At 35.3% G+C, this 17,743-nt stretch overlaps 1 protein-coding gene across 4 annotated transcripts in view; it reads right to left on the bottom strand.

Moving 5' to 3' along the window:
• The window catches only part of BBS9 (Bardet-Biedl syndrome 9), a gene marked incomplete at both ends in the record, with an annotated part of 471,339 nt that overhangs the window by 401,561 nt on the left and 52,035 nt on the right, over window positions 1-17,743 (bottom strand). The gene's annotated exons all lie outside the window — the stretch shown is intronic.

Raw genomic sequence — 17,743 nt, 5'->3', positions numbered from 1 at the left:
AGTCTTGGAAGGTTATACCTTTCGAAGAATTTGTGCATTTCTTCCAGGTTGTCCATTTTATTGGCATAGAGTTGCTTGTAGTAGTCTCTTAGGATGCTTTGTATTTCTGCGGTGTCTGTTGTAACTTCTCCTTTTTCATTTCTAATTTTATTGATTTGAGTCCTCTCCCTCTTTTTCTTGATGAGTCTGGGTAATGGTTTATCAATTTTGTTTATCTTCTCAAAGAACCAGCTTTTAGTTTTATTGCTCTTTGCTATTGTTTTCTTTGTTTCTATTTCATTTATTTCTGATCTTTATGATTTCTTTCCTTCTGCTAACTTTGGGTTTTGCTTGTTCTTCTTTCTGTAGTTCCTTTAAGTGTAAGGTTAGATTGTTTATTTGAGATTTTTCTTGTTTCTTGAGGTAGATTTGTGTAGCTATAAACTTCCCTTTTATAACCGCTTTTGCTGCATCCCATAGGTTTTGGATCATCGTGTTTTCATTGTCATTTGTCTCTAGGTATTTTTTGATTTCCTCTTTGATTTCTTAAGTGATCTCTTGGTTATTTAGTAACGTATTGTTTAGCCTCCATATGTTTGTGTTTTGTATGTCTTTTCCCCTGTAATTCATTTCTAATCTCATAGCGTTGTGGTCAGAGAAGATGCTTGATATGATTTCAATTTTCTTAAATTTACTGAGGCTTGATTTGTGACCCAAGATGTGATCTATCCTGGAGAATGTTCCGTGCGCACTTGAGAAGAAAGTGTAATCTGCTGTTTTTGGATGGAATGTCCTATAAATATCAATTAAATCTATCTGGTCTATTGTGTCATTTAAAGCTTCTGTTTCCTTATTTATTTTCATTTTGGATGATCTGTGCATTGGTGTAAGTGAGGTGTTAAAGTCCCCCATTATTATTGTGTTACTGTCGATTTCCTCTTTTATAGCTGTTAGCAGTTGCCTTACATATCAAGGTGCTCCTATGTTGGGTGCATATATATTTATAATTGTTATATCTTCTTCTTGGATTGATCCCTTGATCATTATATAATGTCCTTCCTTGTTTCTTGTTACATTCTTTATTTTAAAGTCTGTTTTATCTGATATGAGTATTGCTACTCCAGCTTTCTTTTGATTTCCATTTGCATGGAATATCTTTTTCCATCCCCTCACTTTCAGTCTGTATGTGTCCCTAGGTCTGAAGTGGGTCTCTTGTAGACAGCATATATACAGGTCTTGTTTTTGTATCCATTCAGTGAGCCTGTGTTTTTCGGTTGGAGCATTTAATCCATTCACATTTAAGGTAATTATCGATATGTATGTTCCTATGACCATTTTCTTAATTTTTATGGGTTTATTTTTGTAGGTCCTTTTCTTCTCTTGTGTTTCCCACTTAGAGAAATTCCTTTAGCATTTGTTGTAGAGCTGGTTTGGTGGTGCTGAATTCTCTTAGCTTTTGTTTGTCTGTAAAGCTTTTGATTTCTCTGTGGAATCTGAATGAGATGCTTGCCAGGTAGAGTAATCTTGGTTGTAAGTTCTTCCCTTTCATCACTTTAAATATATCATGCCACTTGAAATGGGGAGAATCCTTAAACAATGTGTACCTATATCAAATCACCATGATATACACTTTAAATATCTTACAATTTTATATGTCAATTATACCTCAACAAAGTTAAATTAAAATAAGAAAAATTTAAAAATACAGTGGTCATAATTACCAGTATTTGAACCTCTGAGTGTCTGTTAGAATTTCTACTGTCTGTTTCTATGAGTTTAACTGTATTTTTAGATTCCTCATAAGTGAATGCAGCTTTTTGTCTTTCTCTGTCTAGCTTATTTCACTTAGCATAATGCCCTCAACATCCATCCATGATGTCACAAATAGCAGGATTTCCTTCCTTCTCATAGATGAATAATATTCCATTATATGTATCTACCACTTCTTCTTTATCCATTCATCTATTGATGGATGCTTAGGTTGTTCCATATCTTGGCTGTTGTGAATAATGCTGCAGTGAACATGGGAGTATAGATATCTCTTCAAACTCCTGTTTTCATTTCCTTTGTATATACAACCACAAATGGGATTGCTGGATCATATGGTAGTTCTATTTTTAATTTTTTGAGGAAACTCCATACTGTTTTCCATAGTAGCTGCACCAATTTACATTTGGGGGTTTTGGAGGGGGTAGGCAGTGATTATTTATTTTAAAATTTGCAACTAATCTCGTGGATACATTTTTGTTATAATAATTACAATGATACAGTCAAAGGAAAGGTCCCCCTTTGGCCCCACCCACTTTTCTTTCCAAAGAATTTATCCAAAAATGTGATAGAAATAACAAATCTGAATGGTCATCATTTTCTCAGTAATAAAAATGTATGCTACCTACTCCTTGCTACTCAATTTTGATCATCAGGCAACTTTTCTGTGGGTACAAAATTTCTAGCATTTCTATTTCTCTTTTGATTTTTTGTGGTGCTAAAAAGTGTTCTCCTTTTTATTCTTTCCAGTCTTATTGATAGAATATTTGAAAATTGTTAGGAGAGTAGATCCTAAGAGTTCTCATCACAAGGAAAAATATATTTTTTTCTTTTTTCTTTTTTTATATCATATGATGGATGTTAACTAAACTTACTGTGGTAATCATTTTACAGTATATGTAAGTCAGATCATTTATGCTGTATACCTTAAACTTATACAGTGTTATATGCCACTTGTTTATTTTTTCTTTGTTGCCTTTGCTTTTGGTGCCAAATCCAAAACATCATTGCCATGATCAATGTCAAGAAGATTACCCTCCATGTTTTCTTCTAGGGGTTTTATGGTTTCAGGTCCTACATTTAAGTCTTTCATCCATTTGGAGTTGATTTGTGTGTATGGTATAAGATTGGGGTCCAGTTTCATTCTTTTGTATGTGGCAATCCAGTTTTTCCGGCACCATTATTGAAGAGACTATCCTTTCCTCATTCTGTATTCTTGGTTCCTTTGTCATAAATTAATTTCTGAGCTCTCTATTCTGTTCCATTGATTTACATACTGATTTTTATGTCAATACCATATTGTTTTGATTACTATACATTTCTACTACAGTTTGAATTCAGGAAGTATGATTTCTCCAGCTTTGATCTTTTTTTCTCAAGATTGCTTTGACTACCTGGGGTCTTCTCTGGTTCCATACAAGTTTTAGGATGACCACAGTATTTTTAAAAGCAAAATATTTTAAAAGCAAAATTTAGCAGTGGTAAATCATAGAATTCTCTATAATCATTTAGAATTATATGCAGTAGAATATTTGTTGATTTGGTAAATATTTGTGATATTGTTAAGTGAGAAAAAAAACCCTTAAAAGAGTAAATACAGGGACTTCCCTGGTGGCACAGTGGTTAAGAATCTGCCTGCCAACACAGGGGACACAGGTTCGATCCCTGGTCCAGTAAGATCCCACATGCTGCAGAGCAACTAAGCCCATGTGCCACAACTACTGAGCCTGAGTTCTAGAGCCTGCGAGCCACAACTACTGAGCCCACGTGCCACAACTACTGAAGTCTGCGTGCCTAGAGCCTGTGCTCTGCAACGAGAAGCCACCACAATGAGAAGCCCGCACACCACAACGAAGAGTAGCTCCCACTCACCGCAACTAGAGCAAGCCCACATGCAGCAACGAAGACCCAACATAGCCAAAACATGAATAAGTAAGTAAATAAATAAATGTTCCTTAAAAAAGAAAGAGTAAATACAATATGAATCTGGTTTTATGGCATAAAAACTCAAAATAAAAAGGCAAAATAAATACACTAGAATAGTCATGATTAGTTAGCTCTTAGTGTCGAGTAGAGATTATTTTATTTCCCTTCTCATATAAACCTCATCCAAAGTTTCCAAAATGAACATGTTACTTCAAATAAATTTTTTTAATGGAAGAGGCAGGTATCCATCAAACTTCTCACCATTCCTGAAGCTCAGGCCCCACCAATGATTGGCTCTTCCATAGGTATGAAGGTCAAAGTTCAAGCAAACATTTTTAAAAATCCATTACCAAACATATAAATTGAACCTTGGCAAGAAGGCAAATACGTTAAAACGCTTTTGGAAAAATGATGACCTAAGTTTTAAAATTGCTGATTTATAGTCTTCCTTCCAGAAGTAGACAAAAAGCATCTATCCTTAAGCAGGTTATTCTTATTTCATGAAATAAAACAATGCCCTCTGTACATGAAATATCTCTTTATTCTTAAGGATGAGGGAGAAGGGAAGAAAAGCGAGGAGAAAACAGACAGAACATGCATTCACCTCATCATATACTAACTGATGCAACTTCTAGAGAAGCCCTGTTTCTACGGACTATAAAATATCATTTGAGCCATGAAAATGCCAGACTCCTATTGATCTTGATCTTCACCAGGATAAGAGTTTGAAAAAACACTAATTGCTGAGTAGCCTACCTAGAAAGCCCTGATACATTTGGAATCTTTATCAATTTATTTTCACATGGTAAAAAGCCAACAAAAGTCAGAAACAAGTGATAACAATGTTATTTCTCTAGAAGATGATAAAGACCTTAAAGGCCATCAAGAGTAGAATACCTGTGATTCAAGTCCACCAGCTCCCAGACTGGGTTCAAAATTAATCAGAAGAAAATATTACATGATGACTTCTGTTGTTCAGTATCATTATCAGATTGATGTATGTTACTCTCATCTCTCCAGCCATGTGGAAAGATCCTTATGGAAGGAATAATAAGCATTCAAAAAATATTTGTCTGACTGAATCTTGGTTTTTCATTCCTGCTAATAGCTATGGTTTTTTTTCAGTAGCTTTCTGGAACTCTTCCATTACTCAAATGGGCTTTCAGTGAGAAGGTTAATTAAAATGACTGTTAAAGAACGTACTAGATAACTGTAGTACCAGAAGTGAGGAAACTCCTGTGCTCAACTTAGTTGATCAAACTCTGCATATTTTCAAGAATGTTTAGCCAACTGCCTCTATTCTCCATCATAAGATCAACAAATACAACTGTACTCCTAAGTGTAATAAAATAGTCAGTGTAATGGACTAGTCACCTGTGAGCTTTAATCTGAGCCTATATATCAAAGTAGAGTGAGCCAATGCAAAAAGAGGTTGTCCACAATAGTAAATTTTGGAAGCAATCTCCATGGCTAAATAAATTATGAAATACCCATATATAGAATTCTATGGGGACTTCCCTGGTGGCGCAGTGGTTAAGAATCCGCCTCCCAATACAGGAGACATGGGTTGGAGCCCTGGTCGGGGAAGATCCCACATGCCACAGAGCAACTAAGCCTGTACACCACAACTACTCAGACTGCACTCTAGAGCCCGCAAGCCACAACTACTGAGCCCACGTGCCACAACTACTGAAGCCCACATGCTTAGAGCCTGTGCTCCACAACAAGAGAAGCCACCGCAATGAGAAGCCCATGCACCGCAACAAAGGATAGTCCCCTCTCGCCACAACTAGAGAAAGCCTGAGAGCAGCAACAAAGACCCAATGCAGCCAAAAATAAACAAACAAATAAATAAATAAATTTATAAAGAAAAAGAATTCTATGAAGCCCATACAAGAACGAGGTAAACCTATACATTTGGACATGGAAAGATATCCATGTAAATGAAATGAGCAAGTTATAGATGAACATATAGTGATCCCATTGACATAAAACAAAATAAAGCAAAACCAAATATGTTTATTAATGCATTGAATAATGTATGCAAGTGCAATGTTGTTCACCAAACTGTTTACCTTGAGAGAGGAGTAAAATTTCATAGGCAGCAAGGAAATAAAAAAGGGGCTTTCAGTTTTTATTCTTTTTTAAAAAAATAATGATATATTTACGTTTTTAATAAATATATAAAGAATTACAAATACATTCAATGATTTATAAAAAGAAAAATATTAAAAGCATTAGATAGTGTATATACCAACAGAAATTAATTATGATGTACAGTTGACCTTTGGACACAACAGGGGTTGGGGTACCGACCCTCCACACAGTCTAAACTCCGAGCCTAACTTTACAATCAATCCTCCATATCCATGGTTCCACATGAGTAGATTCAACCAACCAAGAATTGTGTAGTACTATAGTGTGTATTCATTGAAAAAAATCCAAGTATAAGTGGACCCCTGTAGTTCAAACCCATGTTGTTCAACAGTCAACTTATATGTATGCATAAAACACAAATTCTATGCCATTAAAAATGATGTAGGGCTTCCCTGGTGGTGCAGTGGTTGAGAGTCCGCCTGCCAATGCAGGGGACGCGGGTTCGTGCCCCGGTCCGGGAAGATCCCGCGTTCCGCGGAGCGGCTGGGCCCGTGAGCCGTGGCCGCTGGGCCTGCGCGTCCGGGGCCTGTGCTCCGCAATGGGGGAGGCCGCGGCAGTGAGAGGCCCGTGTCCCGCAAAAAAAAAAAAAAAAAAAAAAATGATGTAGATTTATATTCATTGACATGGAAAGACAGTCACAATTTATAAGGCAAAATGGCCAGGAATGAACAGCATTACCCATTTTGTTTAAAGCAGCAGTCCCCAACCTTTCTGGCACCAGGGGCCAGTTTCGTGGAAGACAATTTTTCCACGGCCGGGGGTGGGAAGTGGGGGGGAATCATTCAGGTTGGTAATGCGAGCTATACGGGGGATGGTTCAGGCAGTAATGAGAGTGATGGGGAGCGATGGGGAGCAGCAGATGAAACTTTGCTCGCTAGCCCACTGCTCACCTCCTGCTGTGCGGCCTGGTTCCTAACAGGTTCCGAACAGGGGATGGGGACCCCTGGTTTAAAGTATATGTGTGTATATAGGGACTTCCCTGGTGGTCCGGTGGCTAAGGCTCCATGCTCCCAGTGCACGGGGGGCCTGGGTTCCATCCCTGGTTGGGGATCTAGATCATGCATGTTGCAACAAAGAGTTCCCGCATGCCCCAACTAAAAAGATCCCGTGTGCCACAACTAAGACCCAGCACAGCCAAATAAATATGTAAATATTTAAAATAAATAAATAAAACATATGTGCATATAAATGAATATATAAAAGTCAATAATCACAATTAGTCATAAAATGTAACAGTAACTCATTGTATAATTGTTTTTTATTCATTTAACTATATTCTCTAATCTGTAAACAATTAACATAGTAGTAGAGTAATAAGGAAAAATATTCCTTAAAGCAGTTTCATTACACACACAAAAAAAGCTATATATCTAAAGTTCATGAATAAATAATTGTTAATACCGTTTCTAGTCACACAAAGTAAAGTGAAAAATAAAAGAAACTGTTTGTATAACAAGAGAAAATAGCCAATTATTTCAGGTAAATTTGGTAAAGAATCTGAATTGCCCAGGTAAGCACCTCCACTTTTCTACTTCACTTCCTGTATATGTACACACAACCTCAGTTACTTTATATAATATATGCCAGTGCACAAATATTTCCATCTTCAGTCATGTGTATAACTTTAAAAGTCTAATCAATTTTATAAAGGACAAAAAAGTTGCCAGTGAAGCCAAGAACTTAATTTAACATTATTCCAACAGAAGTTGCTGCATTTTAATGCACCTTTATAAAACCCATAAAACAAGCATTATAATGAAAGAGAATGCCACAAAACTAACTATTAAAATGATGACTTTTAACCTTTTTAATGCACAATGGGCAGTCAACAGTATTTTTAAATCCTGAGGCCCAAATGAACTTTAAGGTTTATAAGAGAAAACTCCACTCCCAAGTTCAAAATACTCATTGCTTAAAAGTAATAATAAATTCCCTAGTGAAACACTGGGTTCTGGTTTTAATTAGAAGTAAATGTGCTAAGATTGCCACCTCCTGCTGAAGAAAAAGTCAAGTCCTTCATGACCTACCTCAAGTGGATTTTCAAAATACCTCAGATCTGAATCCTGTCTTAAAGAAAGAAAGAGGAAAGAATAGAAAAATATATTCTCATGCAGAAAAATAAGTGATGCCACTTAAACTATCCAGTGCTGCCAAGTGCAAAATTCTCATTTCCCAAAAAAGTAAAACATACTCTTCTTTGGATCCATGATCTGAGATAACAGATAAAATCCCTTACTTGATGGCATTCCTCTAACAAAATATTAAAATATACTTGTCACATGTCAAATTCAAAACCAAAATGTATCAGCAATGACAAAGTCAAGGAGGAAAAAATGAGATTGCATAATAAAACCATGACTTCTATTATTGTCCATTCAAAAAAATTCATCTGATGATACAATGAATGTTGAAAAACACCAGTATTTCCTGAAAACTTAACTTCTCTCTCTTCCCTTGAGATTGCCATTATGATATTTAAACCTTGAAATTTTCAAATCTTTTAATATATATGTGTGTATATATGTATATATAAGTATATGCACATACACACACATAATATACCTATAAATATGTACAAATATATATAACTGTACAGAATTCTGACTCTTGTCAATTTCCTCATCTGTAGAATGGGAATAATATCTACTTTGCAGGTTGTTTCAAGAACTAAATGGAAACATGTGAAGGAACCTGGCACAGTACCAGACACATAACCAAATCTTGCAATCAAAAAAATGTTTTTCTTAGCCTTTGGAAAGACAATAGAGATTTCAAAGTTAGTAGCCTTTATTAGGAGATATCTTTAACACAAGAAAAAGAAACAAATCTGCAGTTGTCTTCTTTTTTCCCTCTTAAATCAAACATACTCTCCATCTAAGATATTTTAATAGTTTTTTACTGACTTCATATTTTGGGATGTCAGTTATACAATACCAGTAGCTTTCATTTAAAAAAAAATGGTTGCTCTAACAAAAACATAAATTAATGTATGAAACACAGTGCTGTTCCTCCTTATAGAAAGTTCATATGCTTTAATATCAAAATAAGCTGTTAGTCAATAAATCTCTAATGACTCCAAAATGAGAAAGCAAAAAGCTAAGAATGAAAACTCCTCCTCTCCTAGATAAAGTAAATAACATTCTGAACAGATTATTTGTAATTTATAAAAATATATTTGCAACTTGGTAACATTTTACTAACCACTTGAAACCAGTCAAAATTGCTATGGTACATTCTAAAAGAAAATAATACAAACAAAAAATTAACATATCAGTATCATCAATAGCCAGCCACCTAAACTATCAACGCCATGATTCAGATTTCAATAGCCACCTAAACTATCAACGCCATAATATGATTCCTATTATAATCTGATAATAAAAGAAGATTATTTCAGTTTTCCAGACAATGTCTCATTTCTCAATCTCCTGTATTTCTCCAATATACACAGCATGCATCATTCTGGAAAATTTCTAATTGTTAAATTCTGTTAAAAGTTTAAGTCAGGGGCCTCCCTGGTGGCGCAGTGGTTGAGAGTCCGCCTGCCGATGCAGGGGATACGGGTTCGTGCCCCGGTTTGGGAGGATCCCATATGCCGCGGAGCGGCTGGGCCCGTGAGCCATGGCCGCTGAGCCTGCGCATCCGGAGCCTGTGCTCCGCAACGGGAGAGACCACAACAGTGAGAGGCCCGCGTACCGCAAAAAAAAAAAAAAAAAAAAAAAAAAAAAGTTTAAGTCAATGAACAAATGTTTCTCATTACAAAATTCAATAACTGTAATAGAATTATGGATTTAACATGTAAAGTCCTGAAAGCATTTTCTAAACAGATGAATTGTTTGAGAGTTACTACTTTCCTTAGGTTTGCCTACATGGAAACACATGTTTTTTCAATTATATAGCAAAGACTATGGCTTCTGTTCAAACCTAGATTTTATTGTTTATAAAATTAGAAACAGATACAAATATATATAGATATATACACACACATTTATAAACATATACACCCAGGCTATATATTATATATGAACAGTTGAAAGGTTTAGAGTGTTATATAAGAAGGTACTTTACACACGTATGAGGAAACTAATGTTAATCTCTCAAATGGATAATTCATTCATAAACAAAACTTTTGTAATCTCAAAGATATCCTCATAAATGCTACCACAATTATTTATACAATTCAGTCAAAATTAAGCTAAGTGAAAATACTGGTGAGCTCTAGCACTTTTATTTCTTTAAAAAATCAAGAATTGTTTACAGTCATTGTTTGCCATTTTTACCCCAAAAAGGGAGGATTCTTTTTTAATCTAGTGTCTCTAAATGTTCACTAAAATCACATTGCATTTTCATCAATACTTTATTTACAAGTTCATGTATTTCTGTTTATATTTAAATTTTAAGATTAAAGGTAATTTAAATTTTCTTCTTAATAATTTTCTGTATTTTTCCAAATTTTGTGCAAATTATATGTGGCCTTTATAATTTAAAACAGAAGTAAGTTTAAAGCAATAATTAAAACATTTGAGTATGAAATATAAATCAGAAAGCTTGGTATTGGTAACTCCCTCCGAAAAAAAATGTATAGTACCAAAGGGCTAATCTATGAATTTATGACTTTTCATGGTTTGTTCAAAAGGGACATACATATATTAAATTCGGATTCAGATCTAACTGTTGTAATAAGAGAAGAAAAGAAATGTGTAAGTTATACCTAAAATATAGTCCTTAATTTTTGTTAATATTAATCCTATAATGAGAGCAGCAGGGGTGATTTTGTCCCCTGAGTGGTTGGCACACCAGTTGGTGGAGGGTGCTTACTGGTATCTAATGGGTAGAGCGCAGGATTGCTGCTAAACATCCTACAATAGCACAGGGCAGCCTCCACAACAAAGGATTATCCAGACCAAACTGTCAGCAGTGCCAAGGGTAAGAAACTCTGATGTAGAGAAAATAAATCTTTTATGTTTAAATTACAAGTCAAAATCCTAAAGACAAATAATTTTAATTCAAAAAGTTATTCCTGTTTCTTTTGAAGGACACACTGATTCCAACTTTCCAAGCATCTAAACTACTTACTTCTTTAAAACAGTTGAAAAAATAAAGCCTAACTTTTCTTTCATTCTCAATTTTAATTCTCTGTCCTCACCGCCCTCAGCATACCCCTGACCCAAAATCAAGTATAACCTTGAAATAAGAGACTTAAAGATACACAAAAGTTCTTCCTCTTCATTTTGTGAGTGTATCTTCTAGAATAAAGGAAATGAAAAGTTTCTGAATTTGGATAAAGATAATAAAATCCACCTAATAAGATTTTTATTTCAAATTAATATTTGTTTTATTTTTAATTGTCTCAACTAAATAAAGATTAAAGGCTTTAAGACTCGAAACAAACTACATACTGTATTAACACTCTTATCACAGCTTTTTGATATTTATTTCATCCTGCTTTTTTTTTTGATGCTGTATGTGTTTCTTTTAATTGTGGTAAAATATACATAATGTAAAATTTACCATTTTAACTATTTTTAAATGTACAGTTCTGGAGCATTAAATACATCCACATTGTTACACAGTCATCACCACCATCTATCTGTAGAACTTTTTCATCTTTCCCAACTGAAACTCTGTATCCATTAAACACTAACTCCCCACCACCTCCTCTCCCAGCTCCTGGCAATCACCATTCTGTTTTCTGTCCCTAAGAATCTCACTACTCTAGGAACCTCATATAAGAGGTTCACAGAGTATTTGTCTTTTTGTGATTACCTTATTTCACTCAGCATAATGTCTCTCAAATTCATCCATGTTGTAGCATATATCAGTACCTCATTCTTTTTTATGACTGAATAATACTCCATTATATGTATATAACACATTTTGTTTATCCACTCAACTGTCATTGGACACTTGGATTGCTTCCACCTTCTGGAGGCTATTGTAAATAATGCTACTATGAACATGGGTATACAAATATTTGCTTGAGTCCCTGCTTTCACTTCTTTTGGGTGTACACCCAGAAGTGGAACTGCTGGATCATACAGTAAGTCTATGTTTAATTGTTTAACTTTTTGAGTATTCATTCACTCTTGATAATATAAAGACATATTTTGTATGGCTCTTACACCCTCTTCTTTGTTCTGCATAACATTAGAAGTGAGAAGAGATTTCTCTAATCTTGCAGTGCTTATAAATAAAAGACCTACAAGGGGGCCTCCCTGGTGGCGCAGTGGTTGAGAGTCCGCCTGCCGATGCAGGGGATGCGGGTTCGTGCCCCGGTCTGGGAGGATCCCATGTGCCGTGGAGCGGCTGGGCCCGTGAGCCATGGCTGCTGGGCCTGCGCGTCCGGAGCCTGTGCTCCGCAACGGGAGGGGCCACAACAGTGAGAGGCCCGCGTACCACAAAAAAAAAAAAAAAAAAAAAAAAAAAAGACCTACAAGGGGTCTTCCCTGGTGGTCCAATGGTTAAGACTTCACCTTCCAATGCCGGGGTGCAGGTTCGATCCCTGGTTGGGAAGCTAAGATCCCACATACCTCGCAGTCAAAAAACCAAACCATAAAACAGAAGCAATATAAAAACTTTAAAAAAAAAGAAAAAAAATTAAAAAAAATAAAAGACCTACAAGATATACCTGTAATGCACAAGAATGTCTAACAAAGCATATCTGTGTATTTGTTTAAACCCTAAAGCTGACACCATCTAACAGTTAAAAATTCATTAAAAATGATCTCCCATGGATTGACATATACACACTACTATATATAAGATAGATAACTAATAAGGACCTACTGTATAGCACAGGAAACTCTACTCAATACTCTGTAATGACCTATATGGGAAAAGAATCTAAAAAAGAGTGGGTATATGTATATGTATAACTGACTTACTTTGCTGTACACCTGAAACTAACAGAACATTGTAAATAAACTATACTCCAATAAAAATTTTTTAAAAACAAAGAAAAAAAATGATCTCCCAGGCTAATATCCAAAATTCTCCTGAAAAAAATTTCCTTTTCCTTGTTTTGTTTTGTAAGATTATTAATTATTGGTTAAATTTCTTTTTTAACTTTTATTTTATATTGGAGTATAGCTGATGAACAAAGTTGTATTAGTTTCAGGTGTACAGCAAAGTGATTCAGTTATACATATAAATGTATCTGTTCTTTTTCAAGTTCTTTTTCCATTTAGTTATTACAGAGAATTCCCAGGACAAATTTTCCTCTTCTGGGGTATGAATTCTCAAAGGAATGAGTGTAAGGATAGTTTTTCAAACTGCACTGACACTCACCAATGAGAACCTATAGGTTCTCCATCTCTTTTTTCCCTTGAGAATGAAAATCATTGCCACAAAGCCAAAAGAAAGTGTGTTGCAGCTTTGGTTATCCTGGGAAAGAAAAAAAGTCTGAGAACCAGTGACTATGGCAGTGTTCCCAAAATTGTTCCAGAACACATGCACGTGTATGTATATAAGGTGAATGAGGATAAGTAAATCCTGTGATTCTGAATATGAATTGGAAGTACCAATATGAACCTATAATACATATTATCTTTAAAAATTTTTATATATTTCCTAGCTCTATCCACCAAAACAAACCAGAAGCAATAACTAACCAGGAGCAATCAGCACCATTAGTACCCAGATTGTGATCTTCAAATGCCATTTCCCACCAAGAAAAAGAAATATGCTCCTTTAAAAAAATGACTTATTCCAGTTCTGGAAGGGGAAATATACAAGATGTGGCTGGAATATCTCATAACAGAAAGCAAGAATGATGACAGGGACTACTGGAGCTCTGTCAAAAGGGCTTGGGAGCACCAACTTGAAAAGGTTCCCCTGGCCAAAAATGGTATGGTATTATTTTTAGCATTAATAAAAATAACAACTTCAATAAATTAAAATGCATCAAATATATAAATCCATGAGTTCATAATAATATGCAAATAACAAAAATAACAACTAATTTGTCATCTTTGGAGGGTTCTAAGGAACCAACTCTGTATTTAGAAAACAAAAGAGAACGAAGCATTCATCCTGCCTTTCCTATATGAAATGTATCTCTGGATAACCAAATAATTTATAATTTATTAAAGATCTATTCTTTTAGATGTATTTACATAATAAAGAAATGACAAAATCAGAATATAACAATTTTGAATCTCCAATAAAATAATGATCTAAGCAATGATCATCAATGGCTATTGACAACACAAAGACAGACAACCTGGCATCATGTACCTACTTATAGAAGAAGTACACAACACCAGCTGTGACGTTTTCTTGCCAAAAAATCAAACCTGAGTCTGATAAAGCTTCTAGATCTAACTACAAATTTACAAATTTGAAGCACAGAGGAACACATCTATAAGACACCGTGGGGGGTTTCCCGGGTGGTGCAGTGGTTAAGAATCCACCTGCCAATGCAGGATATACAGGTTCTATCCCTGGCGCAGGAAGATCCTACATGCCACGGAGCAACTAAGCCCTGCACCACAACTACTGAGTCTGCGCTCTAGAGCTCACGTGCCACAACTACTGAAGTCCGCGTGACTAGAGACCGTGCTCCGCAACAAGAGAAACCACAACAGTGAGAAGCCCACACATCACAACGAAGAGTAGCCCCCACTCACCTCAACTAGAGAATGAGAAGGCCGGCACACAGCAACAAAGACCCAACACAGCCAAAAAAATAAAAAACAAATAAATTTATTTTTTTAAAAAAAGACACCATGGGGATGCAATGAGCAAAAACTAGACTATGGGAATTAATAGGACAAACAATTCAATCTATTCAACAAATAAGTTACAGAGGAGAGAGAGAGAAAGAGAGAGAGGGAGGGAGTAGGGAGGGAGGGAGGAAGGAGAGAAGAGGGAGGAGAGAGGAGAGAGAAGAGAAGGAGAATCTAATGTTAACCTATTAATATATTTTAATGGAATAAAAAGCCAGTAAAATTTGGCATTTTAACACATTATTTTGCCGCTATACTCTCAAGTTAATCCTAACTGAAAATGTGCACTGTAAAAAGGCTTTTAAAAACTTGAAATGAACTTATGGCTTTCAAATTATTATTTACAGTCACAGTCATAAATGCAACAGGAAGACAGAATAGTTAAGAACTCGGTCTACAAGTCAGATCCACCCATGTCCAAACCTCAGCTCTTAATAGCTTATCACTTAATAGCTGTGTAAACTCAGGCAAGAAATTTTATTTTATAAGCATTAGTTTCCTCATCTGTATGATGAAGTTTAATCACACTGACTTGACAAGATTGTTTCGACAATTAAATAAGATACTGTATACAAAGAATTTAGCAGAATCACTCATAAAATATGCCCACTAAATGTAGTTTTTATCATAAATAATAAATGTCTCACATTAGAATTTTTAAAATATAAATGTGAACAATCACAAAACTCCTATTCAAAAGTAAATACCACGCTCAGCACATTTACACACATGAAGACCCATTTAAGGAAACATCAAGAAAGGAGGAAAAATTAATTTTAAATATGCCTCAGTCAACCTTAAACCTATGTTAACAGATAAGAGCAAATATTTACCAAATATAAACAGGTTAGAAAATCAAATTGACAATTGTTACTACTTGTTTTACTACAAAGTGGCACTAGCCTTTGGACCAGTAGCTATTTGCAAAATAGACTCAAATATAATAAATACTAAACATCCCTTTGAGTTTTTAGGATTCTAAATAAATAGAAGTTCTGTCAGGCATCACAGATGAAAAGATAAAAGAAGTTCTTGATCTCAAGGAACTCACAGTCTAGTGAAAGAAACAGACAAATAAAAAATTATAGGACATTGTGGTAAGTGTCATGATAGAAGCACACAAAGGGTCTTATAGTTTCACATAAAAGGCATACCTAGGACTGGGGGATGAGACAAGAGGTAGGTGTAATTGGTTTCAAAGTCCTCCCACCAAAAAAGTGAGCCTGAATTGAATTTTGAAAGAGTAGGAGTTGGCTAAATGAAAAACTGAGGGAAAGTATATTTTATTGTACATGCAGAAGCATGAGAAAGTATTGTTTCAAGTTGGGGTCTGAAGTAAGATCAGATCAGAGAGTTAAGCAGGCCAGAGACTTATATAAGCCTTGTTATTCTCACAGGTGATGAGAACCATAAGGAATTTTAAGCAGGTCAAAGACATGATACGATTTGTGCTTTGAGAGATTACTCTAAAGCAGCAGAATGAAGAATGGAAGGAAGAAGGAAACAGGGAGCCTAGGGAGCAAGATAAGAGGCATACAGAGCAGCAGGGAGGCTCTTTCAGCAATGTAGGTGAGAAACAGAGAAAGCCCAAATTAAGGCAATGATGGTAGAGATGATGATGAAGCATCTTATTCTTCCATTTTCAATGTCATTAGAACTCCTTGTTAGCAGGACCTACAGAACAGCATAGAAATCAAGGCCAATGATCCTGATCCTCCAGTTCATGGGATAATAAAGATGTCACCCAATTCCACCACAGTAGCCTAGACTTTTTCAAAACTCAACCACAAACCAATCTGATGCCTTGGTTATAAAAGAGAAAAAAAAAATTTAAGGAGAACTCCATATAATCTCTATTATTCCTGTAAACAAATAGACACGTGCATAAGTCTTTGACTCCTTAGACAGAAACGCGCACGCACACACACACACACACACACACACAAGAAATAAGAAAAAGTTTCAATTTTCAATGGAGTTCATGCTACATAGAATAAGAGGCTAAAATTATATTCAAATTCATATAGTGTCTGCTATCACTAATTACACGCTGGCTTCCTTTCATTGACAAAGACTGCCCAATTTCATTCTATATATATATTGCAATATTTTCCTCTTAAGGTTAAAATTCCTACAGTGTATTTAACCTTTAACCAAGAATACTTCTTTTAAATATATATATATATAATGAATACATAGATAATAGATATATAGTTATTTTTATTTTCATCACCTCCAAGTTCCTCAAATGCAAACATGATTCCCTTTTCAAAATAATGTCCTTATTTAAAATTCAAACACAAATTCATTTCCAAATTCAAACTTGCCACATACCTCTATGAAGAACAGCAACTCTGGCAAGGTTTGTAAAGTTGTTTAAAAAATGTTGAGGTTATAAGCAATTAAAAATTACTGGGCCTCCCTGGTGGCGCAGTGGTTGAGAGTCCGCCTGCCGATGCAGGGGATACGGGTTCGTGCCCCGGTCTGGGAGGATCCCATATGCCACGGAGCGGCTGGGCCCGTGAGCCATGGCCGCTGAGCCTGCGCATCCGGAGCCTGTGCTCCGCAACGGGAGAGACCACAACAGTGAGAGGCCCGCGTACCGCAAAAAAAAAAAAAAAAAAAAAAAAAAAAAAAAAATTACTGTAGTATCTGAACAGTACAAAACCTTTACATTCAGCTACATGAATTGCCTGAAGCACTCTAGGTTTATTCCAAAATTCCAGTGCTCTACAATTTTTCTGTAACAACAGAGTGGGTAATTTAAAAGCAAGGGAATTATTTAATCAAGTACATAACATCCACAGTAGAAAGCAGTTTCCCCTAATTTTTTTTCTTCTTGTTAAAATGAAATAACCAAAGAACACATTTTAATTTCAAACTGAAATGTTTTAAAATAAATACTTTTTGCATGGAGTTCACTGTACTTGGTGATTTCAATCTTATACATATTTTTTAAATCAAAATATAATTATCATATTCATTCAATCCAGATGTTAATTACTTGCTGTATGTCTGAGACTGGGCTATGTACTAGAGATTAAAAATATGAATAAAATATAGTCCTAATCTCAAGAAAAAAATACTGGGTCAAGAAATACTAAAACAAATCTTTATACCATAACTTAGTACATGCAATAATTAAAGGTAATGTATAAACAAACTCTGTAGAAATAGAAATGGAGAAA

Source organism: Hyperoodon ampullatus (genome assembly GCF_949752795.1).
Source record: "Hyperoodon ampullatus genome assembly, chromosome: 9".
Taxonomy (NCBI): Eukaryota; Metazoa; Chordata; class Mammalia; order Artiodactyla; family Ziphiidae; genus Hyperoodon; species Hyperoodon ampullatus.
Note: the sequence above shows the minus strand (reverse complement) of the source record. Positions and strands in the feature narration are given on the sequence as shown.